The sequence below is a fragment of the Ochotona princeps genome, chromosome 13, assembly GCF_030435755.1.
Source record: "Ochotona princeps isolate mOchPri1 chromosome 13, mOchPri1.hap1, whole genome shotgun sequence".
In the NCBI taxonomy this organism is placed as follows: Eukaryota; Metazoa; Chordata; class Mammalia; order Lagomorpha; family Ochotonidae; genus Ochotona; species Ochotona princeps.
In genome coordinates, this window is record NC_080844.1 from 10325605 (window position 1) to 10352790 (window position 27186).

Here is a 27186-nt window from a genome sequence, read left to right on the forward strand (position 1 = left end):
AAAGCCACGGGGTCAGCACCATGGCACAGTAGGCTAAGCCCCTGCTGCAGCAATGGTATCCCATATGGGTGCCCGTTCATGTCCCAGCGGTTCTGCTTCCAATCCAGCTCCCTGATAATGCACCTGGAGAAGCAGTCGTGCCTGGCCCAAGCATGGGAGACCTGCAAGTCCTGGCTTCTGATTTTGGATCAGCTCAGCTCCATGGTTGTGGTCATTTGGAGAATGAACCAGCAGATAGAATATTTCTATCTGTTCTTATCATTGTAATTCTGTCTTTAAAATAAAATAAACCATTTTTAAAATGACCAAAAATATAGTACAGATGACTGCCATAGTCTTATTTCTTAAAGCAGGAGTTAGCTTTTTATGAAATAATATTGTTTCAGTGAGTAAATGCTTATGCAAAGTTTGGCAAGCTGTTTTATTTCAAGTTAGCATACTTTTTTTACTCTATTAAATTCAAGTGTTAAAATGAAACAGTCTTTGTTCTAAATCGGAGTTTGTGCAAAAGCGTGTCTGGAATGAGTTAAAGCCAGTACTGACTGTGGCTTCAGGGGATGCGACAATGATGAGATTTCACAAGCAGGGTTATGATTTACAGCGGATAGCTTTGGTCTTACTTTCTCCATTTGGACGTTCTGATGTTCCACACAGTGTGAGTGTGTGTCAGCAGTGGTGAGCTGGGCAGAGAACTCAGAGTCCAGTGTTTATCCTGATCTTTGCTCACCTGTGTCCCATGTAGAGTGATACATTCATATGTCCTACTCAGAGATTTGAAAGACAAATGCGTGAAACAATAGGATATGCTAAAGAATAACAGCAATGCTCCAGGGATATACTGCAATGATTTAGGTAGAGAGGAACTTTAAATGCTTTCTTTGCTTTTTCTTCTTCTCATTCTTCTGCTATTTGACATGGGAACACGATCCAAGTCCCCACTGAGTGCTAAGACCGAGGTCCTTGAGCCATCACTGATGCCTCCTGGGATCTGTCAACAAGCTGCAGTCAGGAATCAGAACCAGGAATCAAACCCAGATACTCTGATGTGGGATACAGGTGCCTTAGCAGGCATAACTGCTGGGCTAAATGTCCACCTCCTAAGCCATTTCTTTTAAGTTGCTGCTATAACAAACAATTGCATATATTCTTTTAAATATTTTATTTTATTTTTATTGGAAAGTCAGATATACAGAGAGGAGAAGAGACAGAGAGGAAGATCTTCCATGCAATGATTCATTCCCAAAGCAGCTGCAGTGGCCGGAGCTGTTGTCTAATTCTATGGTGTGTATCTTCTTGTCACAATGGAGATGTGTAAGAACTCATGAGAGCAGGAGTGTAGAGACCATGGAAGGAAGGAAGGAAGGAAGGAAGGAAGGAAGGAAGGAAGGAAGCCCTAGAAACTGTCACAGGCAAGAGGAACCTGGGGACACGCAATGACACTGTTAAATGGAGTCCTGGATGGGGTGCATGATCAAAACAAACAAGTGGAGATGAGGGGAGATCAGAGGGATCTGAATGAAGTATGGGCAATACTTTGAGGAGACGTGAATGGGTCTGTGAGCATGCACACAGTTGTCTCATCTTTCTCTCTGGAATGGCAGCAGGTTCTGCTCCATGAGCTGGAGTTTCTCATGTAGCAAAAACTGAGGAGTCGGAAGGGGGAGAGGCTGAGGAACGCAGGTCCCTGGGATGCCTGGGACTGAATAGTGATGCTGTTCCTCTTATAAAGAAGAAGGAAGGTTTCATGAAGCATGAAATTATTAATCACAAAACAGACTTATAATTCAATAAGCAGTCCTTCCTCACCACAATCTAAATAGAGTTGTCACAACCAATGATTTAATAAAATCTGTAATGGGAAATGGATATTTGGGATGGAGAAGAAAAAGAACAGGCATGTTTTTAGGAGTGTGCATAGATTTTTTCGTTCCCTTGAGTCGCAGTGTGTCTTGTGATGTAACTGGTCTTCCAGATAGATGTACAGCCAACTGGGGAAGATAACTCACAATGTTTGAGGAAGATTGTGCAAAATGAAATTTAAATTATAGTTATTTTGATGCAAAAAAATACTAAAATCTACTTGGACTTTTTGTAGAACACATATTTCCCATGGACATCAGAAGAATCTTTGTGCTCTCCTCCCAATGAAACCACCCGGCATTCCTTGAAAAGTCCACCTTTTTAGCCTTTAAACCAAGAGGCTAAACTGTGACTGCAGGTGTGATTGTGCATCCATCTGTGTGCAGTGTATGCATTCTCACATTTGAGATGCTCTGAGGGATCATGGGATAATCCATGACACTTCATGAAAAGAACTCTGGAGCCTGGTTTTCCTTAGCTACTGGCTTATGGGTGACTGGAACCTCTTTGAAGACGTTGTTGGCTGTCTAACATGATTGTATTTCCCTGTGATCCCTGGATCACCAGCTGGGAGGTACTTGTAATTCTGAGAACCATCTAGCAGCATCTCAAGGCACAGCCTGTTACTACTTGTGGAAATTGCCATATAGGAGGGAAGCTATGCCTTACTACTCATGGGTGCCACTGCAGTCAGGGAAATGTATCCTCAAGCAGACCCCACACCAAATCCTCAAGCTACAAGACAAATAGAAAACCACCCATACACACAATGTTGCACCCCAAGTCTGGAAGCTCATTACAGGAGAGCATTCTGCCCACATCATGAGGAGGCTTAGTACAGCCTTCGCCTTTCCACTTTGAGAACTGTTAGACTCTGAGTGCTGCTGAACATCACTGGGGGTGACCAGGGGACCAGTGTGCAGCATGGACTTGGGTAGCTGACCTTGCTACAGGCATTGTCTCCCTGGTGGCAGGCATTTCCCAGAGGGCCAGGGGCATTCACTCTGAGGATAAGCACACTGCGAGAGAGCAGTATGACAAGGGTGAGACTGCTTTATTTGAAAGGAAAACCTGCCTTGTTGGAAGCTTTGCATCCTCTGGGGATGTGGGCAAGATAAGCACCTGGATGCTACTGCTACTAATACTCATGGAATGAGAAATGCAGCATTGCTTTTTGTGATAATTTTGGCCAGCAGGTGTGTTTGCACACAGATAAACAGAAATCCTGGACGGGGCATAGGAAGCGAGGAAACAGCATTTCAAATGGAGCCAGAGAAAGACAGATACATGACCTGCCCACCCTGAACACCTGAGGATGGAGACAACTGGTAAACCTTGTAAACTGTCAGACAGTGAGGGGTTTGTCCAAACATGGCAGTGAGAGTTGAATTATGCTTAGGTTGTTAGTTGCTAACCACCTTGCATTTAAATATTTTTGAGAAATCTGTGAAAGCTATGGGAATTCTTACTCATTAAAGAACGTGAAGATATTTCTACTAACAGGATATTTTGCGTAGAACTTAAGAAGTTTTTAAGAGTCGTGAGGGCCACTGACATACTTCCTCACTTCGGATTCCTTCCTCACGTGTCTGAGATGACGTGGCACAACAGGACAGGATAAGATTCCATCTAAGGGAACGTGGACTTCGCTGAAAGCATTAACTGTGAAGGCCATGGGTGCAGGGAGGGAAGCCTTTGGGGGAAGCTCAGCTGCAGGGGAGCTGTCCTTCCTGAACCTCGTCACCTCATCCCAGGCGTACATGTCTCGGGGCATCTGCTGCTGCGTGAGGTTCAGGCAGTGATATTGCATGGAGTGGCCCCTCTCAGTTTATTCAGCTGCTGTAACACAAACCCCTACTCACTTGACATAAATGTCTCACAGTTCTGGAGGCTGGGACATCCAAGTCCAAAGACCAGCCATGTTGAGTGTCTACACAGCCTTCCTCTCTCATTTGTGTGCAGCTTCATTCTCACTGTGTCTCCAAGAGGTGGGTAAAGGCATGGGAGCTCCCTGTCACCTCTGCTCTTAAGAGCACCAATTGTGTCTGAGAGCTCTACCCTCAAGTCCTGGGCTGCCACGTCACAAGTTATAGTTAAATTCACGGCACGACAATGCAGGTGTCTACAAAACCTTTCAATTCTATTTTTCCAGAAACACCTATAGTACCTTCAGCACATTAAACAATGACAATTCTACAATTGGAAAAAGAGGCTGGTAACACACATAAGGTCCTTCCTCCTTCTACAAAAGACTTATTACATTAAGTAACACAAAATCCCCCCAAAGTCCCCAAACATGTAATTAAACCAGGATGGAGGAGAGTCAGCCAAGTTGTAAACAGAAAATTCAAAGAAGAAATTCAACAGCCCCCAAAAGGCTATGACAAAATATTCCATATCTTTAGTAATCAGAAGTCCAAATGAAAGTCAAAAACTTACCATCCATCAGGCAGGCTAAATTTTGAATCTGAAATAGCAAGTTTTGTCTCAGGTCAAGAGCTATAGACCTACCAATATGTCACTGATAAAGGAGTCAATCAGTAAACTTCTATGAAGTTCATTTTGGCAACAGCCAATTCAGTTCAAGTTCAATAACGTTCTTTGAATCCCCTGTGTAACAATTCTACATCTTGGAGTGCGGCTTTTGGGGTAACCTTGAACTTGTAGGCCAGCAGGCATGTTGAAAAATATTTGTAACAATATGGTTCCTAACAGCAAGTTCTAGGACCAGAGCAAATGCCCACGGCCTGGGGAAGTGACAAAAGATAGCACATACAGTGCTTAAAAAAAAGGAACAGAACACACACAATAGCAAAATGAAAGAATTGAAGCCACACATAACAAACTTAACTGCAAACAAAAGCAGCAATGTACACATGACTATACAACATACAAACACTGCTGCGTCTGTCTTATAGATTCGGGTTCATTTTTGTTAAAATATGAATAAAGGCAAAGGCATCAAAGCCACTGAATTTAAGCTAGTGTTTTTCTGACAATCAAAGAAATAGTACTGAGGAAAGTTTATATGGAGAGTGTCGTTTTGTCGACAATGTCTTATTTCAGGTTAGGGTTGTGAATACAACAATGTTCACTTGTGTTAATACCCATTTGTGAGCCTTCAGTGGAGCAACCTGATACTCTGTGCATTTTAAATTGACATATAATCTGTTTGTGCATTCATGTGCAACATGTTTTGAAATAATCAGACACTGTAGAATAGCTAAATTGAGCTAATTAACGTAGGCATTGCCTCAGTACGGCTCAGAGGTAGAGCTTTTGAATTTGCAGAGAAAATTAAATTTTTGAAAACAAAGTCTTGGTAGCCAGCCATGCTTTCCCTGGGGGCAGAGATTGCTCGCAAAACCAAGCCACATATCCTCCTGGAGCAGCAGGATCCACTCAAAGACATAAAAAGATAGAATTGGGAAAGCAAACAAAAGTTCAGAGAACCTACCTTTCACATAGCATGGATATTCAACTCCATCCATGCTACGTGTTTTTTTAAGTTTCATTTATTTATTTGAAAGGCAGGGTGACAGAGACAAGGGGAGACAAAGAAATCTCCATCTGCTGGATCACTCCCCGTATGCCTGCAATAGTTCAGGACTGAGCCAACGGAAGCCAGGAATGTGGTGACGAGTCCCCAAGCACTTTGGCATCTGCTGCCTTCACAGGTGCTTCAACAAGAAGCTGGGTAGGAAGCAGAGCAGGTGGGGCCAGATTCCAGGCACCACAGCAAAGTGCCTGTCCTGTGTGCCTTTACCCCTGTCCTTCCATCCTCCTTTTCTGGTGGGCACCACCATTTCCCTCATCAGGATTCACCTGTTCTGCCCTCACTCCAGCAATATCTGCACATATCCCAATGGAGGCTGTGGCCTCTGTCAAAACTACCCGCCCCCCATCCCAGGCCACAGGGATGGATGGAGTCAAGTGATTTTGCAAGGAGTCACTAGAAAGGGCTTCTGCTCCAGGTGAGCCCCAAAGCTGCTCCTATTCCTGTGCATATGCCGCATTCTCCAGCAGGCCACAGCAAGCAGTCCATGAAGGAGAGTTCCTGGAAAAGAGCCTGTGGGAAGCAGGTCCCAGAGGGCTGGGTCTGACCCCAATTGCCAGCTCTCCAGGAGCTCTTTCTGAGCAGGACTTAGAGCGCCCATCACTTCACAGGAAATATCAAATCCAGCTTCTTGCTGGCAAGAGGGGTGCTCTGCCTTCAGTGCAGATTCACCTGCAGCCTGCCAGGTCATCAGGTCCCGGAGCCCCCAGCGGTCAGCAGCACCTTCTCTGGTTACAGATCTGCCTCATTAGCACAACCAAATCAGCTTCCCAGAAACCCAGGTCTTCTGAGAGGAGACACACTTCTCCCAGCCAGAGACCCTTGAGGAAGACCCCAGGAGGAGGGCATTGCTGTCCTCATTTTGAAAAATCCAGGAGAAGCAAAGAGAGGAGAAGTGGCACTTGGTCTCTCCTGTCAGATGTCTCACAACACTGGTGATGGCCCACATTGTTTAAACAACATCAAGCTAGACTAATGATAATCAAAGTTCAAGGACTTATTTCAATTCTGATGAACAATCCACCCATATGTAAGGATTTGCTGACTGACTGGGGAATATTTCAAATTTGCATGTCATTTGCCACTTCAGAGTTTTTCTCCAAGAGCGTTTAATCTCCTTTCTCTGTTCCTCAAAAGGTCTTGACTTGCAATCCTTTAATTACACTTGTCTTGCTTCCTCTTCAGTGAAATGAACCCAACTTTAAATAACTCATCTACATGCAGCATTTAGGAGTGAAAACTTTTGGAATGAAAGCTTTCTCTCCAAGTACCTATGCGTTGTGATGACACCATACTCATTTTTGCCCTATGTCATTCCTTTCTACTTAAATTATCTTTCAGTCATTGTGGTAAAATTCACTGTCTATGATGCCGGCACCCATATCTAATGATCCCACATCTGTCCCATTCCGTGTTCCAAAAGCTGCTTTACTTTTAATTCAGCAGCCTTATTAATATGCCTGGGAAAGCAGCAGAAGATGGCCCAAGTACTTGGCCTTCTGCCACTCATGTACACCAGACCTGTCTGTTGGAGCCATCTGGAGCATGAACCAGCAGATGAAAGCTCACACTCCATCACTAATATAAGTATCATCCTTTCTGTCAGTCTGTCTTCCAAATAAATAACTGAAAGAATAAACAAATCTGTAAAAAAAAAATAATCTGTTGTTCTGGACCCACAGAAATGGCTATTGCTGAAAGAATTTCCCTCATCAGAATTGTTTTGTCTGTGTTCTAGAAAAATCTTTGAATGAGCAAACCCATTTTAAACATTTAACTTCCCTCATCTCTTGTCCCATACAGGACATTTCTCAAGAGTCAGTAAGGAAACAAGACCTCGTGTGCCCATGCACTCCAGAATGGACTGTGCCCTGGAACGTGGCCCCACGGGCACCTTCCCCTCAGCTGCCTTTTGCTCGCGACTGAATCTAGTGTCATCCCTCTATTCTGTATAGAGGAAACTGACCTGTCTTTTCAGAGGCATCTTCCCAACCACCAGTCAGGTGTATCAGAAGGGGACGTTGGCTAGGGTGCATGGACAGAGGGAGTTATGGGGTGGCAGGGAAGGATCTGAACAGGTGTCATCCTCTCTTCTTAAGGCTCAGCCTCTGCCTCAGGGAGCCCCACCCAGCAGAAGGCACTTGTTCCAATGATGGTTTCTGCCTTTTAGGCATAGTTCTGCTGTAAACACCTAATTGCACTATTCTGATCACAGCACTACAGCAGCTTTCTGCCATTGCCATGCTGGGTCCCGTGTCCATCCACAGTGTTGCTTTATGATGATGCATCCTATAGCTGAGTTAACTAGCTCTCACGGTAGATTCTTTCCTTTGGCTTACCTGCCATTCACTCTATGACTGATCTATAATGTAAGTTTTACTTAGGTCTGTTTTTTGTTTTGTTTTCTTTTGTTTTGAACCTACATATTATACGTTAGTTCTAGAAATGGGTTGATTTGCACTTCCAAAATCTTCAAGGAGACAAGGAAATGAATTATCACTGACAAGAGTCCAACATCCTGAGTTGTTTTCTCTTGGGCATTTGCCCAGTTTGTAAAATGATCGACAAACCAAGCTGAGATATAAGAGATTAACAAAGTAATTAATCTGAAGGTGAGGAAAGAGAGAGATTTTCAGATCTGCCCGGAGGTGGTGTCTTTGAGCAGTGCTTCTACACAGGTCCTTCTGGGGCTCAAAAGTATGCCAGAAGGAGGCCAGTTCTCACCAGGTGTGAGATGTATTCTCAAGGTATTCTCCCTCCTGAATGAAACCAGGAGCTCTTCCAAAGTTTTTTGGTCAGAGGAGAAACCAATTCTTTTTTTTTTTTTTTTCATGTTATCTGCTTTATTTTTTTTCTTTTTTTTATTTATTATTTTTAATTCATTAATTACATTGTATTATGTGACACAGTTTCATAGGTAGTGGGATTCTCCCCACCCCTCCCCAAACCCTCCCACCATGGTGGATTCCTCCACCTTGTTGCATAACCACAGTTCAAGTTCAGTTGAGATTCCCCCATTGCAAGCATATACCAAACACAGAGTCCAGCATCTTATTGTCCAGTCAAGTTCAACGGCTTCTTAGGTATACCCTCTCTGGTCTGAAGACAGAGCCAGCAGAGTATCATCGCGATCAATTAAAAGCTCCAACATACCATCAGCAAAAATCAGTAAACCAATTTCTACACCTTAGCAACTGGCCTTCAAAATTTACAAGTTACCTTGTCACTTTTCATGTATTAAGTGCTTGCTTGTGTACTGTGTGTCAGGTAGGAATGTAAGGAATTTTTCAGCAGAAGTTTAGTGGTCCTGTCTGATGCCAAATCATAGGCTCTTGAGGTAGAGCTGGGGAGAGAACCATGGAGACAAACGGGAGTTCCACTTAGAAAGTTTTAAAAGAACTGGTGGTAATGCATGGACATGAGGCGCTGCCAGTTTGTGTCAGGTTCACAGGATGGGAAGTCTAGTTGAGGAGTCAGGAGCTCGGTGAGAAGGTGCGAGCAGAGTGTGAATCAGAGAAAGCAAAGCCACCAAATGGGCATGACGTACCATTTCTGTGATATCAAAGGAGGTGGAAATGTATCTCTACGGAGCCGTTGGGAAATAAAAGACTGGGCTGCTGCCTGCAGACCAGGGCTGCATGGGTAACCTTTATTCCACCAAGGAACATCTGAATATTTATAACCTCATTTGCAGGCCATACAGCATTACCAGTGTAAAAATTAGACTGCTGTGGATTTACTGAAATTTGCATCCTGCCTCCAGTTGCCTTGGCAGGGCTAGACCAAATGATTTCAGCTTCCCCATATGACCCGCAGGCCAGACATTTTCCACTTGTGCTGTTCTACATGAAGGGTTGGCCTTTGCTGGTGTCTGTTTTCCCTATACACTGGTTTGCTCCTTTTGATGTGTCATGAAGTGTCATGGGTGACAGCTTGAACTGTGAGGTGTTCTACTTCCACTCTCTGTGGAAGAAGGCCTTGTGCCTTCCCTGCTTCCCTAACCTCACTGTTCTGGAGACTGGTTGTTGGTCTGCCTCCTCACTAACAAATAACTGGTGTAAGAGGAAAATAGTAAAACCCAGTGTGCCTGGACTATGATGCTCAGTTTTACTGAGACTTGGGAGATCATTTCCTCAGCTTACCACCCATAAAAAAATCAGACTTTCCATGCTGTTTATTACTGTAGGAGCCACGTAGTAAATGGCTTTGAGACAGTAAAATCCAGGGAGGTTAAAAGGCAGGCAGTTGCTCTAATTAATAAGAAGCTTAGCTCATATTTTAAAACCCATGACAGCTGGTCGCAGGTTCTCTTCTGCTAAAGTATTGTAAGAAGCCTGATAGCATGAGAGGTTTGCAGATAGGAAGGGAGGAATATCCTTGTCAAACGGAGCAGGACAATTAACAACAGGTTGGAACATACAGTTTGGCAATAGTTGGTACCTGATTGTGCCTGATCACAGATAAGTATTTGGGAGATTAAAGCTCATGTTCGTGTTAAAGCCCATTTTAAGGTAAAATTACTGGGAAAAGGTTTACTGAGTTGTGTTTTCTCAGATAAATCATATATTTAGTTGCTTAATAATTATGAAATGTTGAACTTATTCTCTGATTTTTTCTTTTCTGTCCTTTAGAATCAGTGGCACTCATTTGAGTATCATTCTGGAAATTATAATAATTTTCTTTTTTCACTAAAAAAAAGCTACACTTTATTCTAAAGATTAGTTTGCAATACATTCTTTGTTAGAGCATAAACCCGGCCCTTTTTTTTTTTAAATCTTTTGCAGATGCGGGGGAGGCGGAGCAGGCGCCTGCTCGGCCCGCCCCTTCCTCCGCCCTGCGCCGCCGCTGGCAGCTCCTTCAGCGGAGCAGCAGTGTGTGCGGAGTCGCTGTCCCTGCCGGCCTCTGCACCTCCTGGACCTAGGCTTTTGGCTGCTGACCCGCCAGCCTTTCCTCTCCCCTCCCAGCTTCATGAAGCCGCCGCTCACCGTCTTCGATGGTCCTGGCGCTGGAAAGGGAACCAAGTTTGCCTGTATCGTCGAGAAATACGCTGACGCACACCTCTCTGCGGAACTGCTTCGTGATGAAAGGAACCACTCAGATTCACAGTGTGGTGAACTCACTGGAAAGTACAGGAAAGATGGTGCCTGTTGAGATAACCGCTAGTTTATTAAAGGGGAAACGGATCAGACAATGGCTGCTAATATTCAGAAGAACAAATTCTTAATTGACGGATTTCCAAGAAATCAAGACAACCTTCCAGGTTGGAACAAGACCATGGATGGGAAGGCAGATGAATCTTTTATTCTTTTTTTGTTTTTTACTCTAATAATGAGATCTGTACTGAGTGATGATGTTTTGAGTGGGAAAGAGTAATGACAGGAACGATGATAACAGAGCTTGGAAAAGAGCTTTCGGGCTTACCTTTAGTCAATAAAGCCAGTTATTGACTTCTGTGAGGAAATGGGAAAAGTCAAGAAAGCAGATGCCTCTCAATCTGTTGATGAAGTTTTGATGAAGTTATGAAACTTTTTGACAAAGAAGACTAACTAACTCTGAAGGCCTTTGTGAAATCATGCTTGCATATTGCTTTGATAGCTGCTATCACAAATCCTTTTAAAGGCTGGAAAGTATTAAAGGCAAATTAAATCTTTTATGTGCATTGTTTTTTTAACTTGGCTGTAGTGCTCACAAAACAAAGAAGGATATCACCTAGTTCTCTGTTTTTATTCAAAGAAGAATATCCATTTTATACTCTGTGCCTTCTGTGAGCAGACTTTTTAAATATGCTTGTGGAATAACTACTGCATGTTACAATTAGGGATTTCGACTTCCTGCTTTCTTGGAGGTTTCTTCCTGGTTTCTTGGAATTTTCCAATCTGTTAAGTGAATTTGTGGACCAAATTTCTAAAGGACTCTGTCTATTCAAACCTTTCACAATGTGCTGAGTGAACAAACTCAGAAAGTGGATTCCCACCAGTGTTTTAGGATTTATCAAATGACTATTTGCTTATGCTTTGTTTATTATAACTTGTACAGCGTTGTATGACAGAATGTATTCTTTGCTTCCAACTGTTGGGTTGGACTCCCGGGGTTTCAGAGCCTGGAAGAATGAGCAGTTTTATTCTGATATAATCTGAAAGTGTGGAGCAAGGTCCACTTCTTTTGGCTTGTGTTCCTTGTGTTTTGTGATGTGGTGTTCATGATCAAATGGAGCTCAACAAAATTCCCAGTGGTGGAACTTTGACACAGTGTCTGCTAGGTTTATGCTAAACAGTTCAGTTCACATTTTAGTTACAACTTCAAGATTTGTGTTGGTAATCTATACTAAATGTAGGCTCAGGAAAAATTAAAAGAAGCAATTTAACGGTTAAAGCTTCCATTTGTATTTTATTTTCTTGAATCATTTTTTCATGGATTTTTGTTGAACAAAATTTAAAAATCATCTTACCTTGATCAGAAAAACAATAAACATATGTTAAATGTTTGAAAAGTATTTATTTTGAAAATCAGAGTAAGTAAAGGCAGAGAGAGAGAGAGAGATTGAGATTCCATTTGCTGCTTCACCTCCCCAGATGACCACAACAGCTATGAGAAGCCAGGCTAAGGCTAGAAGCCAGAAGCTTCATTTAGCTTGGCTGCATGGATTCAAGGGCCCAAATACAAGACTGACATGATCAATGCTTGTAGAGAATCATTCACTTTGATAACTCCAGAAAGCTGCACTGGCCAAAAAATGCTCTTGTAGAATTTAATAATAATTCTTGGAAGATGCAGATAAAGGGAAGATCCAGGCATGTGCAAGGTGAAGACTTTAGCCACTAGGCTTCAAGCACCGGGATCCCATATGGGCCTGGGGTTCGTATCCCAGCTGCTCCACTTCCCATCTAGCTCCCTGGATGTGGCCTGGGAAAGCAGTCAAGCACAGCCCAAACCCTTGGGACCCTGCACTCATGTGGGAGACCCAGAAGAAGCTCCTAGCTCCGGTTCAGTTCAGCTCTAGCTGTTGCAGCTACTTGGGGCGTGAGCCATAGGATGCAAGATTTTTTTCTGTCTCTCTTCGTCTCTGTAATAAAATAAATCTTTTTTTGTAGAAAAAAAGAAAGAATACATACATGATTCAAAATGCATGCATGTTTCTAACTAATTTTGAATGCTGTCTGATATCATTATTCATTATTTGCTGGAAATGTACATCTACTCCATGGTCCAATAGGCCTTCCCACAAACCCCAGCATGGTTCAGTTTCTCTCGCTGCAAATAAGAGAAATACAACAATTGGAGTTCTCTGTATAAAGCCTGTCATAACAATGTGCTGTGCAAGTTGGCCTGGTTCCTTTGGCTAGTATTTGTGACTGTGCTGTAGTGTTTGCAAGCTACTACTCTGGAAAAACACACCATGCATAGTGCTACATATTGTTACTGCAACAGAATTGTACTATAAGGATGATGTGTAGGTTTTTCCCTGAATTCCTCAGCATTGCAGAGGCAGAAGTTAATGGATTCTGCCTCTTTTAGGTATAGCCTCATAAAATTAAGCATATCACACTGATTGTGCCTATGTAGTAAATATTTAGATTACACTTAATCACTGTGGTAATTTTTGAAGGCAGTTCATTGGTCTTCAATTCAGGAAAGTCACAGAACTCCTGATTTCAGAATTTCTTTATAGGTAACAGATTTCTCAATCATATATTCTCTCTAAGTTTTCCAAGCTCTAGAGGAATAAGAATATTCTAATTTTCAAGAAACTTAGAAGCCATGATTGGGTTCATGTGACATGTGAAGAAGAAATCTGTTTTGCTCTATATGGAACTAATCAAATCTTCCATCTGTAGAGTGCTATGTGGAGCCTCAATTAAAATCCACAGTAGATAATAAATGTAGTGATATTCACTGCGATAACAATAATAAAAATAAACTAAACAAATACTGCAGTTCAGTTTTAGTTTTATTATATGAAAGAAATTCTGAAATTATTAGGAAAGGAATTTCTACTTCCTTCATAAGAGATTACAAAGGACCAAAACCATTTTAAGTCTCCAGAGTATGAATCTTAAGTTATGCCAGAATTCTTTCAATATGTTATTTGGCAGGATTCTGCAATGGTAATTTTAAGTGTTTTAAGTCACGTTCTACATGTAAAATTGCTTTCTGAGTGCATGAATCCTCGCACTGCCTTGGAAAGCACTTGAAGAAGTGCAAAATTATTACAAATGTTTTAGTTTAATGCAAGCATGTTAAATAAAATACTGAATACTGCCTAGAAATCACAACCACAGCAAAGCCAGTGCCTCCGGCCGCCACCAGACATGGTGGTCCTTGGTTGAGTGTGGTCTCTGATGCCGTTGTCCTGTCTTTCTCTTGTCTCTGCTCTCCCATTATGCCATTGGCCAGGAGTTGAGAAGTTAGTCCATTACTTCTCTGACAAAGCGTGGTACAGTACAATTTCAGATTCTCTCTACCACCTTCCTCATGGTCACTTTTGTTTTTGCTGTTGTTTCTTCCAGTTTGCATGATGCATGTCAGAGCCTGCATGAAATTTCAGGCATGTGAGAGGTGGCTCCATTTCTCCCTTATCCTTTGAAACTTTAGAGTACATTTGGTAATAAACCGAAGATGTCCCCAGAAATTAAACTCAGAGAATTCCCGTGTCTGTTGTAGCATTTTTACACTTTTAAGCATTTCCTGCTTTGCATATTTTGGTACAGTTTTATTCAGATCGGACTTGCCATTTTTAGCCACTGTTTTTTACTAGTGATCTGAGAGCAAGAATGCTTACAAACACTGGCCTGAGTCCTTTTCCTGAAGGGGATGTGAGGGATCTTGGACGTGGTGTGAAACCGTGGTGGGGAGGAGCTTTGGACCCTGACGAGCGGTCATGCTCCTTTCTCAGTTCCAGCCTTCTGCAGGGGTCACTGTGGAAGCACTGTTTTCTAGAAATACTTCTCCACAGTGCAGGGTGAGTTTGACATCTGCAAGTCTTCTTGTGAAGGCTAGAACAGCAAAAAGGCAACAAGGCATTGTCCAGGGAGGTTGGTATCTGAGTGATGGTATTGAATCACTATAGTTTTAAAATATGTTAAAGATGAGATAATACGGCTGTGTTGAATATGCTGCATTCCTCTCAACTTGTTAGAACTGTCCAAATGCAGCATTGTGACATTTTGGTGTTGCATTTCAAAATAATGATTCCAGTCCAGCCATTTTGCTGTTTACTAAAACCTGTGATTTGCACAGGTTGTGTGACTTGTTATATTTATTACAAAAAGAAGAGAATATTACCTTCTGTCTTCTAATCATCAGATCACAGGTGCAGGTCTAGTTTGGATTCTACTCTTAACCGTGTCTTCTCAGAGCCCAACGTCTAACATTTCCAAAGTACTTGCAATATGCCAAGTGTGGCACTAAGTCCTTTGCATGCAGGTTTTGTTATTGATAACAGTTCCATGAGGGATTGATAGCAGTCATATCTTTGTTGTATAAATTGTGAAGTTCTGTTCTAGAGGCACGTCCCCAGTGTCCCATGATAGCAGGCAACAGACCCAGGACTCGGGCAGTGAGCAGTCTGACCCACAAAGCTGACTGTCTCAGTGCCATGTCGCACTAGCTGCTTCAGGGGGCCTAGTCAGAGTTCTTCCTGCACTCAGTCCTCCGTGCAGTCCTGCCCTGCAGGCGTGCGCATTGTGAATGCTGGTTTCTGGGTCCCAGGAGGACTCTGCTGCTGACTCACATTTAGACACACCTTGTAGACTCGTTTGTGTTGCTCAACTATGTATTTGAGATCTAGAGACCTCATTCTATAGCAACTGGTTTACTCCACTGCTAAAGACCTTGCCTCTTTATTTCAAAAACCAGAAGGCAAAAGATTGTTGTTTGAATTCATGTTTCTTACGCATTTTTAATAATCATGGGGGATATTTCAAAGAGTTGGGTTATTTCAGAAGATATGCTTATTTGTTTGAAAGGAAGAGAGAGAATGAGGGAGAATGTTGTTGTATCTACTGGTTCCCCCCTGAATGACCACAAACTTCATTTGGGTCTCATGGATGGCAGGGACCCAGGTACTTGAGCCAACTTCTGCTGTCTTCCAAGGCAGATCAGCAGGAAGCTGGGTTGGAAGTAGAGTAGCTGGGACAAGAACCAGTACTTTCATATGGGGATCCTGGTGTAAAAAGTGGTGGCTTAATCCACCGCAGCACACTTGCTAGTCTAGAAGTGCCTAGTCTTTCAGTAAAAAATGTTTGATGAGTGAAACTTGTAGACTATTGTGAAAGAAATATTTATATTCAAATTTGGATGTAATGAATCCTTCCCTCCTTTTAAACGTGAATAATTGGCCTAGCACATAAGACACTGGTTCCTGTATCCCATGTAAGATCACCCGGGCTTGATAGCTACATTGCACTCCAGCTGCTGTCACAACACTGCAAATGCAGACCCTGGGAATGTGGAGGTGAGAGTTCAAAGCAGTTGGATCTACCACCATGTGGTGGAGCTGGGTTGGGCTCTCAGCCCCTCCTGCACCTGTCATTGTGGGAATATGGAGAAGGAACTGATTACAGTCTGACTCCACCTCCAAATAAATCATCACAGTGCTATGAATTACCAGGATTAAAGTACACAAATATTTAAGTTATCCTCAAACTTATCAGAAGAAGAAAACCCTTCCTTCCTTATCAGATTGTTCATCAGTATTGTTTTTAAACTATTGAGTGTTTATCATTGATCTAATAGGCCAGTAGCTCTTTGATAATTTTATGGCTAAACAGGAAATTATTCAATATGCAAAGAATACCTGTTCACCCATTCATTTGTTTATATAGCAAATATTCACTACCCACATGTGCAAGGACACCAACCAAGACAAACAGTGAGTAAAGCCTGCAACATGCCTGGGGGGAGCTCATGTTCTCCAGTGGTCCTTGTAAGCAGGACCTAATAGACATGCAGGATTCCCATTAAAGGTGAGCACCAGGCCTTTGTACATCCACACTGTGACCTGGACAAGGTTACCCTGAGAATTCTCAGGATAGTGTGTTGCAGTTCTGCATGTAACTAAAATAAGCCTTCAGCTTGCCAAGTGCAGCCAGAGGCACCTCACTGTGTAAGTCTGGGGGTGAATTCCAAAGCCTTGGTAACCAGCTTGTGCCCAGATTGCAAGAGAAGCACTGAGAACTCTCCTCATCTGTGATTGTAGAGTTTCCTGAAGCCCTCTGTGTGAGTGTGTTGAGTGTGTGTGCGTGTGAGTGTGAGAGTGAGTGAGGGGGGGTAATCCTTTTGTATCCTGGATATTGGGGGCTGCTGAGGCTTTGAAATGCCTGCCTGTGCTGGGCTTATGGGCAACTTCTCCAGAGCCCTTTTGTTTTGGGGGTAGAGGACAAGTACCTCATCTTGCCTACCCCACACCTAAACCCCTTTCAGTCCTCCCCTGTTTTCTGTATGCAGTATCCTGGCATTAGAACCTTAAAACTGGTCAGCTGGGCTGTTAGCAAAAGCTGCTGCTACATGGCTGTTCCCCATTCCTCACTGACTGTACCAGAGGGATCAGTCTAAAACACATCGGATGCTATGGTTTCTCCGCTTAAAATCCACCTGTGTCCACTATCACTTATCGCACAGAGTCAGGATTGCTTTTCCCATCATCACTGGACTCTCCCAGTTCAGCCTAACCATGTGAAGGACCTAGAACCTGTTGGCTTTTTGGCCTCTGCCTAGCATGTGCTGGGCTGCTACCCAGAGGTTCTTCCCTTGTCTGTGTGTCAAAACACCTCTCTGCTAAAACTCACTACCTTTGCTATTCCTTTCTATTAGTTTTACAGGTAATGAGGATTGGGATTTTTTTTTCTGACATTTAATATTCATTCTAAAGGTGTGTAAAGACACCTCTTTCAGGCCACAGAGGCAGTAGTGAATATGAGCATGTTGTGAGTTGTTCACTTCTTTGCTTTAACTTCTTGCAGTAGCAGCCATTAAGACATACATCTGTTTTGCTTTGTAGAGCTCAAGAAGTAGAGCCAGTGGTTGAGCTTGCCAGTAGGTAAGTAAGGGCAGTGCCTTCCTCACTGGCTAACCACTTACACATACCAGCAAAATAATTTCCTTCACTCTTACATTACAATCATTTCCTATTATTCTTGAAAGAGACCCTTGACTTCACAGTACAGGAATTGATCTCCTAAACTGTAGTTCTCAAATGAATACCAAGCCTAGATATTTATTTTGGCCTAGAAAAATTGCACCATCAAAGTTAGAAAAACACAAACTGATGATATCTATTTAGTGTATGGAAGCACTGATTAATGAGAATTTTAGGCTTTTATTTCTTTGATCATTCCATCGAACTCCTATAAGAAAAGGCTCAACATTTTAATATTTGAACTAGAAAGATTTTTTGGCTTTTTTGTTTGTTTTTACATTTAATGTGATCAGCCTACTTTGTTGACTGCTGTGTTTCTGGTTATTTCTCGAATAAGCAGTGCTAAGCTGTGTAATGTGAGTAATCGAACAGCGCAGAGCGATCACTTAGCTGGAGGTTGCAATGAACCTCTCCGGAGGCTTGCTTCCTAATCAGTTTATTTATCTTAATTGGAAACTCATACGTTTTTATGCTTTGTGTACATAGCACATTTAATTGCTTCTCCATCTTCTGGCTCAGATAAAATGAGCTAGCACATTTATACCTTCTTTTATTCCATTGCTGGGAAAAAGGCTTTTTTAAAAAGATTCATTCTTATTATTTTATTTCTAAAAAATTACTCAAAAGGCAAGAATGACACACACAGAGAGAAAAAGATATCTTCCATCTGCTTGTTCACTCCCCTACTGACTGCAATAGCCAGGTGTAGGCCAGATCAAAAGCAAGACCCAGGAACTCCATCTGGGTCTCCCATGTGGGTGGCAGGGACCCGAGGGATCTTTTTGCCTTCCCAGGTATGTTGTCAGGAAGCTGGATCAAACTCCAGCTGATGCTCCAATCCAGGGTGCTGGAGTCAAGTGGCAGCCTAGCCCTCTGTCCCACAATATTGAGCTCTGCCACTGACATTTGTAAACTTGTAACTCAAGGTATGAATTTCTTACTGATTGTGAAAGTAACAAGAGAAAACAAATCCTGATTCTGTCAGCTGTTACTGCTGCCCTTCTCTCCTCCCTGACAACATGTTTCCCTCGGGTATGTATGTCACTTTAACATCTTGTTTTTCACGCACACAGACATTCTGCCCCACCTCCACTCCTTTGTGTGTTCACATTGCCTCTTGGGTGAATTTTGGAGAGTGAACTACACCCTGAAATCTACCTACAGATGTATCCACTTGTAACATATGTTAGCAGCGGAGTTTGACTCGGTTTTGAACTCCTCATACTTACGGATTCATTAGTTTTTTAAGGTTCCACTGCATATATCATAAGTCTGATATTTATATTTTATTGACTGTTAATATCTGAAGACTGGAATAATGGACTTGAATTATTTACACGAACTTTGATGGGACATAAGGATTTAAAATTTATTTTCTATAGAAAAACAAGTTAAAATATTTTAATTATACATTAAATTATAAATTTGAGAAAGCTAGAATTCGTAATGCTCTGCTGGATTTCTCTAGGTTTCCCATTTTGGTTGGTGTATATTTGACAGTGTCTTAAAGAACACATTGGGGAAGGAAAACAGAATTGGAGGTAGGAGTTGTGTTTCATTAAAAGGTGTTTCAAAGACAATCTGCTTATTTATTCTAGTGTGCTAGAGGGGAGCTGTGGAACCGCCAGGCAGCTGCGGGGATGACCCTATCTGTGCTGTAGGCCACTTCCCAGGCAATGCACCTGTCTTCCTGTCCCCGCAAATCATGCCATGTGGAGGCCACTCCTCTGCAGCTGCTTTCATCAGAGGGAATCATTTTCAGGCAGATGACCTAACTACGTCAATTGCTGTTTTGATCCGTGGACCAAAACATACCAAGAAGAATTAAGCCAAGGTAGTGAGTCATTCAGATGTCTAGGGATTCTGTCAGTCCCTTGCTAAACAGAGGAATGACAGCCAAGTACATTAGCGGGGATTTCCAAGGGAGTGTCTGCTGCAGTCTTGATTGGATACAGTCTCTTCCTACCTGTCAGAGCACCCTTCGTTGTGTGAACGTGCCATTCTGTAGATAGGAGCCTTTGCTGGGTTTGGGCAACAGTGGGCAGCACCAAGCCCGCATCTCAGCCTCGCAGGACAGCACTGTGCAGGTGAGGGCCTGCAGTGCAGCTGGTCCCTCCAGTGCTGCAGGTCCTGGGACTCAGACACAGCAGCACCTGCTCCTTTGTCCATGGAGGGGGCCGTAACAGCTGCAGCTGGAAGTCAGCATGGGTGTCTTCCACTTTGGTGGAGAAAGAAAACTGATGCCAAAGTGCATGTAGCTACGATGCTATCATCCTCCATGTCCCCAAAGTAAAAACCTAGTGAATTAGTAGACCTTGGGTTGATTTAGAAGTTGATACAGACAGACTCTTGCAAAAAGTTTCAATATCGAGCTTTGTTGTTAACTCCTCAGGCCAAGGGAAATGTCTTCATTGTCTGCTGCAGAAACCTATATCAACTCCAGGAGTTGATGTCTTCTGACATCTTTTCTGTTCTTTATTTCCCCTCCCTGAAGAACTTGCAGAAAAATTAAGCCTATCAGTTTAACTTTTTCTGTGCTTTTGTTAGGAGCCTTAATCTCAGCAGAGGGTAGGTTCATGAATGTAATTAATTATGAAGAGTACCATATCTAAGAGTAACACATCCAGACCACCTGTGCAGCAACATAGTGTTCACCTGCAGAGACACTGCTGGACTCTCCTCTGGTCCTTGTGTGTATGTGACACAGTGAGCGTGAAGCTGGAGGCTCTGCTGAGGATTCAGAACTCAGAACTCCTCTGATTGGCCCTTACTGATCTCTCTCTGTCTGTCTCTCTCTCTCTCTCTCTCACACACACACACACATGCATCTACAGATCAACCCTGCCCCCAGTTCCCCTCCACAGGAACGCACATCGCTCACTGTCTCCGTTCCTGTGGGATGGTGAAGCTGTTGACCTGCATGCATTTTTTCAGTCCTGAGGGAGAATTTTGATGGGGTTGGTTGAGTTTCATGTTTGTGGGAGAGAAAATCAATGTGTGCAGAAGCATGTACCTGGTGGCTAGGGGTATGCATGTCAAATTTCATAAAGAAAAAGCTTGGCCGAGGAGTTGATCGATATAGCTGCACATGATTTTAAGGCATTAACAAAGGAGTATAGAGTTAGGTCATTCAGAATGTTTGCAATGACTGGGACCACCGCGGTTTATGTTTGTTTCTTTTGAGTCTTGTTTTTGTGCAATAGTTTCAGGCATATAGACTACTGTCTGTGATACTTATATGAATACTAGGGAACTTCCTAAGTAAAAAATCTGCAAATGAAGGAAAGATGCCAGATCTGCACTTTAAATGAGCTTAATTGCTTAGAGTCGTGCCTGAAATATCAGATGCCTCCTACTGAGTGAGGTTTGTGGAAATTAATTTCTCTCTACTGGTTGCTGTTGGAAGAGATCAGCACAGCCTTTCACCAAATTACATCCCCAACACGTCCTTTTTTTTTTTTTTTAATTATTTATTGTTTAACTTCAGTAATTACATTGTATTATGTGACACAATTACATAGATACTTGGGTTCTCCCCTCCCCTCCCCAAACCCTCCCACCATGGTGGATTCCTCCACCTTGTTGCATAACCACAGCTCAAGTTCAGTTGAGATTTCCCCATTGCAAGCGTATACCAAACATAGAGTCCAGCATCTTATTGTCCCGTCAAGTTCAACGGCTTCTTAGGTATACCCTCTCTGGTCTGATGACAGAGCCAGCAGAGTATCATCCCAGTCAATTGAAAGCTCCAACATACCATCAGCAAAAATTTACATCATTATGGAATTAATTGACATAGTAATGAGTAACCAATATGTTAAAAGTAAATGCGGGTTCCCAGCCACCTTCTGTGACCACCTCACCTATACTTCAATTTTAGTTTATACACAACATATAACATTCAAAACATAACATGTTATACATAACATCATATCATCTTAAATTAAGGCAAACATGTGGTATTTAACCTTTTGGGATTGGCTCATTTCCCTTAGCATTATGGTTTCCAGTTTGGCCCATTTGGCCACAAAGAACTGCATTTTGTTTTTTTTAATAGCTGAGTAGTATTCCATGGAGTAGATGAACCATAGCTTTCTTATCCAATCCTCTGTTGATGGGCATTTTGGTTGTTTCCATGTTTTTGCAATTACTGATTGTGCTGCTATGAACATAGGAGTGCATGTTGGTTTCTCATAGAACAAGTGTTCTGGATATATTCCTAGGAGTGCTATTGCTGGATCATACGGTATGTTGAATTTGAGTCGTTTGAATATTCTCCATACTGATTTCCATAGAGGCTGTACCAGCCTGCAGCCCCACCAGCAGTGGAGTAGGGTTCCCTTTTCCCCGCAACCTCGCCAACAAGTGTCGTTGGTGCTTTTATTCATGTGGGCCAGTCTTACTGGCATTATGTGGTACCTCATTGATGTTTTAATTTGGATTTCCCTTATTGCCAGGGAACTTGAGCATTTTTTCATATGTTTATTTGCCATTTGGGTTTGTTCCTTTGTGAAGTGTCTGCCCATTTCCCGTGCCCATTTCTTGAGTGGGTTGCTTGTTTTGACATTTTGGTTGTTTTGTAGCTCTTTGTATATTCTGGAGATCAGCCCTCTATCACCTATGTCGTGTGCGAAGATCTTCTCCCATTCTGTGGGTTGCCTTTTTACTTTGTTGATTGTTTCTCTAGCTGTACAGAAGCTTCTTAGTTTGATGAGGTCCCAATTGTTTATTTTGGTCTTGATTTCTACTGCATTTGGAGTCTTTTTTAGGAAGTGAGGGCCTACCCCTAAGTGTTCCAGTGTGTTTCCAACATTTTCTTCCAAAAGTTTGAAGGTTTCTGGATGTAGGTTTAGATCTGTTATCCATTTAGATCTGATCTTAGTGTATGGTGAGAGATGTGGATCTATTTTTTTGTTTCTGCAGGCTATTAACCAGTTGTCCCAACAGCATTTATTGAACAGACCTTCCCATTTGCCTGGGTTGTCGTTTGTCTTTTTGTCAAAGATTATTCGGCTGTATCTGTGTGGGTTTCCTTCTGGCGTTTCTATTCTGCTCCATTGATCTTCCTCTCTATCTTTGTGCCAGTACCACGCTGTTTTGATAACCACTGCCATATAGTATGTCCAGAGGTCCGGAACTGTGATTCCCCCTGCTAACTTCCTGTTCTTCAGGATAGTTCTAGCTATCCGTGGTTTTTTGTGCTTCCAGATGAACCTTTGGATCATTGTTTCCAGTTCCATGAAGAATGTTTTGGGCAATTTGATTGGGATTGCGTTGAATGTATATATTGCTTTTGGCAGTATAGACATTTTAATGATATTGATTTTACCTATCCAGGAGCATGGGATGTTACTCCATCTTTTGAGGTCTTGTTCAATTTCTTTTTTAAGCAGTTTGTAGTTTTCTTCAAATAAGTCTTCTACATTTTTGGTTAGATTTATTCCCAGATATTTCATACTTTTCTCTGTTATTTTGAATGGTATCTTGCTGGTTAAGTCTTTTTCCATCTTGGGGCTGTTCGCATACACTATGGCTGTTGATTTTTGTTCATTAATTTTGTACCCTGCCACTCTACCAAACTCTCGTACAAGTTCTAGCAGTCTCTGTATTGAGTCTCTTGGCTCTTCTACATAAAGAATCATATCATCTGCATATAGTGAGAGCTTGACTTCTTCGTTTCCCATTTGGATTCCTCTGATTTCTTTTTCTTGTCTTATGGCCTCAGCGAGTACCTCTAGGACTATGTTGAATAGTAGTGGAGAAAGTGGACATCCCTGTCTTGTTCCAGATCTCAGTGGGAAGGTTTCCAGCTTTTCTCCATTCAGTATGATGCTGGCGCCCAACACGTCCTTTTTTCTCCCCCGCAGGAAGGCAGCAGTGTCCCCTGTGTATCCGTCCCATTTGGCTTGGTGTGTCAGAGCATGGTCCCCCTTAGCAGTCACTTCCAAAAGCACACAGTTGGTTTTTGAGCAGAGCTGGCCTACTGGTGGCTGGTCTCTGAGACACTAGGGGCATACCTGGGACTCACCAAGCAGGTTTGCTGGGAGGTTCATCCAGGCTGTGACCCCCTTCCGGTTGGCTCCACATCTTTACTCAGCTGTTGCTGCATCACTGAGCTGCCTAGGGTTGTTACATTTGTAAGCTGCGCACACATTCCAAAAGAAGTTACAGCTGTAGTACATACAGCTGTTGCTTTTCTTTGAGAATGATGGACTTGCTCTTTTTCTTTTTTTTTTTTTAAATTTTAAAGTCAGATATGTATACAGAGAGAGATAAAGAGGAAGTTCTTCCATCCGATGATTCACTCCCTAAGTGACGGCTATGGCCAGAGCTGTGCCGATCCAAAGCCAGAAGCTCTTCCGGGTCTCCCATGTGGTTGCAGAGGCCAAAGAAATTGTGGGTGGCAGGAACCATCAGCTGTTGCCTTCCATGGTACACATTTCTGGGAAGCTGGAAACAGGACCCCAAACTCAATCTTGAGCCCAGGTCCTCAGTGTGGGATCTGGGGCCCCACAAGTGCTTGCCCTGATCTACACCTTGGCATTCACACGTAGGTGCAGTCTTTGCTTTCCTTCCTTGTCTAACACACTTGGATACAGTCTCATAGACATTCTTGGTTATCTGCTATTGTTTAATGGAATTGTACAGGAGGTAGTCTTCTTAATTCTGCCTCTTTTGCCTAGCACCATAATTGTAGTGTAAATGAATTTTGTTGTCTATATTGTTTTGTTGTTTTGCTGCCACAGTAGATTGTACAGAATGCATCACATGTTGCAAACCCATTCACCAGTTGGTGTACATTTATGCTGTTTTAATTCTGGAACTATTTTGACTAGTACTGCTAATGATATTCCTGTGTGAGTCTGTATTTGGACGTACACTGAATACTGCTGCTAACTATATTCATGTGTGAGTATTTGGACACACGTTTTAATTTGTCTTGGACAAAAAGTAAAATTTCTGGGGTTAATGAGAAATTTATGTTTAACTTTTTTAAAAAAAAAAGATTTATTTGCTTTTATTGCAAAATCAGATATACAGAGAGGATCCGAAGCTGGGAACCCAGAGCCTGGCTGAGTAACAGGCATTGGTCAGGCAAATTGTAGCATTTGTCATAACCGGTGAATGTCAGTCTGAAGTGGTTGTGCTGGCCTGAATATCACAGGCACCCCCTACATTTTACTCCCACTCCCAATGAGCATCCCAGTGACCTCACGCACCCTGTGCATCAACAGTTGGCTTTGGCCCACATGTGGCACCAGGGCTGTTTGCGGTTTCCTGTCTTTCTACTAGCCTTTGACTGCCCTGAAGGTAGAGTCATGTGCTGGTTTTCTCTGCAGGCCCTGCCCCATCCCAGCCCTGGGCCCTCGACTGCAGTGGATGTTGGTGCTGCTGAACTGAACTGAGTGTCAAAGTTGGCCGCTGTGCGGCTCGCTCTCAGAACTCTCCTCACCAGGCCCACATCAAACCTCCCCATGGCTGCCTCTTCAAAGGCACAACTTTCCTTGCAGATGAAAGTCCCCGAGCCACTGTCACCAGCTCTTATCCTCTCTCACAACACACAAGTTTCTACTTCTCTCATTTGCTCCCCGTAAGTGGGAGTGCTGCTCTGGTTTTCAATACACTGAAAGTCACCGGACACCAGAAGTCATCGGGAATGACCTCTGTTTGATGGAAAAGGCCTCCTTGCCAGTCAGGAGACTTGAGTGACAGCTGCTGAGCATCCTATCAGGCGGGAGGGTCAGGGTCCCTGCCTCACTTACACGAGGCCCACGGGAGAAGCTCAGAGCTCAGTCACAGTTCTATCCTTGTCTTATGTGTCAAGCACCTCTTTGGTTTGTGATTTCCCTCTCCGGGATGAGCAGGAAAGTGCGGGGCAGAGCCTGGAGGGCACAGGAATGTGCAGCAGGACTCTGCCCTCACCTCTGGATGAGCCCAGGGCAGGGAGGCTCCAAGGAGATGCCCAAGATTCCAGCTCCCATGGCTCCCCAGTGCACTTGAACCCTTGGATCCTGCCCAGCACAGAATCTCCTTGCCATGCCTCACCTCCTTTAAAACTGCTCTTTCCAAACACTGACCATGAAGCCTTCACTGTATTCTGTTACCAAGGACCATGAAGCCAGAAGTGGTGCAGCCATGGAAAGTCACAGCCGCCCACATTCTCCCTCCGTGGGCCTGCACACTCCTCCCTTCCATAGTCAAACACCAAGACACATGACGGCCTAGAGGAGTCCCTCCTCCTCATCTTCCGCTTTTTGCTTCCTCCTCCTCCTTTTGGGGCCGAGGAAGGAAGTGGTGCCTGCCAGGTGGAAGAACTACCAGCAGCAGCAGCAGTAGCAGCAATCAGGCCTCCTACTCGGAGCAGAAAGGAACCAAGTCTCAGAGCAGTGGAGACCACTGCTTTGCAAAACTTCTCACTTTGTACTGTTCCAGACCAGGAACCAGAACATTCCCATCCATAGCTGTCACTCACACCCCAGAGAGGCAGCTCAGAGGAGCCAGGAAGATGGAGCGTGAGCACACAGGACTACACACAGAAACACACAAATACACACTGAGTGCTCACAAATCCTGTGGCACCACTCACAGAAGTGCACAGAAGGAAACTAGTGACCATATATTGCGACCCCCAACCCCAGCCCGAGATCCACAAGTGGTCAGTTCCAGACTCAGGCACATGTGATGACCAAACACCTGTGGACATGTCACCTAGGGAGACGGAAGCCATGGCAGCTACTGGGAGAGTGGAAGTGAGAGTGCTGACATGCGCACAGCCACCTCCCACAAACAGACGAGACTGCCAGAGAAGGTGCCTAGAGGGGCTCACCTGTAAGGTGAAGATGGGAGACCCAAAGGCCTAGCTCATCTCTGAGTGACCAGCAGTATGATTAGCACACTGACCTTAGTGTAATGCTGGAAAATAGACTAAGACAGGCTCAGCAACTGACCAGTAAGCTGATGTTCCATAAAGCAGGATGGAGCCAACTCTGTGTGATGGACCAAGACAGCCATAAGGGGGAATGAGGCAGAGCAGCCAGCTGATGGAAGGTCAGGCTTAGATGATGGATGCTCAGGCATCTGGACATCCAGGACCTTGGGCTCCCAACAGCCAACCAGAATACTGAGCCCAGGCCAAATCTTCTTGGAATTGCTTGTGCCCACACAAATCTGGGTATGTTGAAGGGGAGCTGTCACATTCTGGCCTGATTCTTCTACCCAGACCACACTGGTCCACTGAGCCACTTCCCTGAAACTGGGGCCTTGGAATCCCATTTATTTTAAGTGGCTGATGCTCTTGCATAGCAACTTTGGGAACTGTTCATATCCATCACCCTTTGGGTGGAGGACAGAGCCGCAGAAAAGATAAGCAAGGAGTGGGCATCCAGGGAATGGAGGCAGGGGTCACAGCCTTGCCTGAGGGCTCCAGAGGCCATGGCGTCCCAGAGCCTTCCACAATTCAGATGTTTGGGAAGGTGCTATGGGGCACTTCCATTGCAACCCCATCTCAAATATGCAGGCTCTGGCTAGGGTTCTTTCTGAAAAACCCAGAGGACTTGAGTGACAAGGAGACATAGTGGCGGAGGCTGCAACAAAGCTGAGGACACCCAGAATGTGGCCTTCCATCCAAAAGTCC

General features: G+C 43.5%; 1 protein-coding gene and 1 pseudogene across 1 annotated transcript in view; one reads left to right on the top strand and one right to left on the bottom strand.

Annotated features, from left to right (window-relative positions):
* Positions 1 to 27186, bottom strand: part of CCSER2 (coiled-coil serine rich protein 2) — a 430972-nt gene that overhangs the window by 224489 nt on the left and 179297 nt on the right. The gene's annotated exons all lie outside the window — the stretch shown is intronic.
* LOC101522865 (UMP-CMP kinase-like) lies at positions 10298 to 10962 on the top strand (annotated as a pseudogene).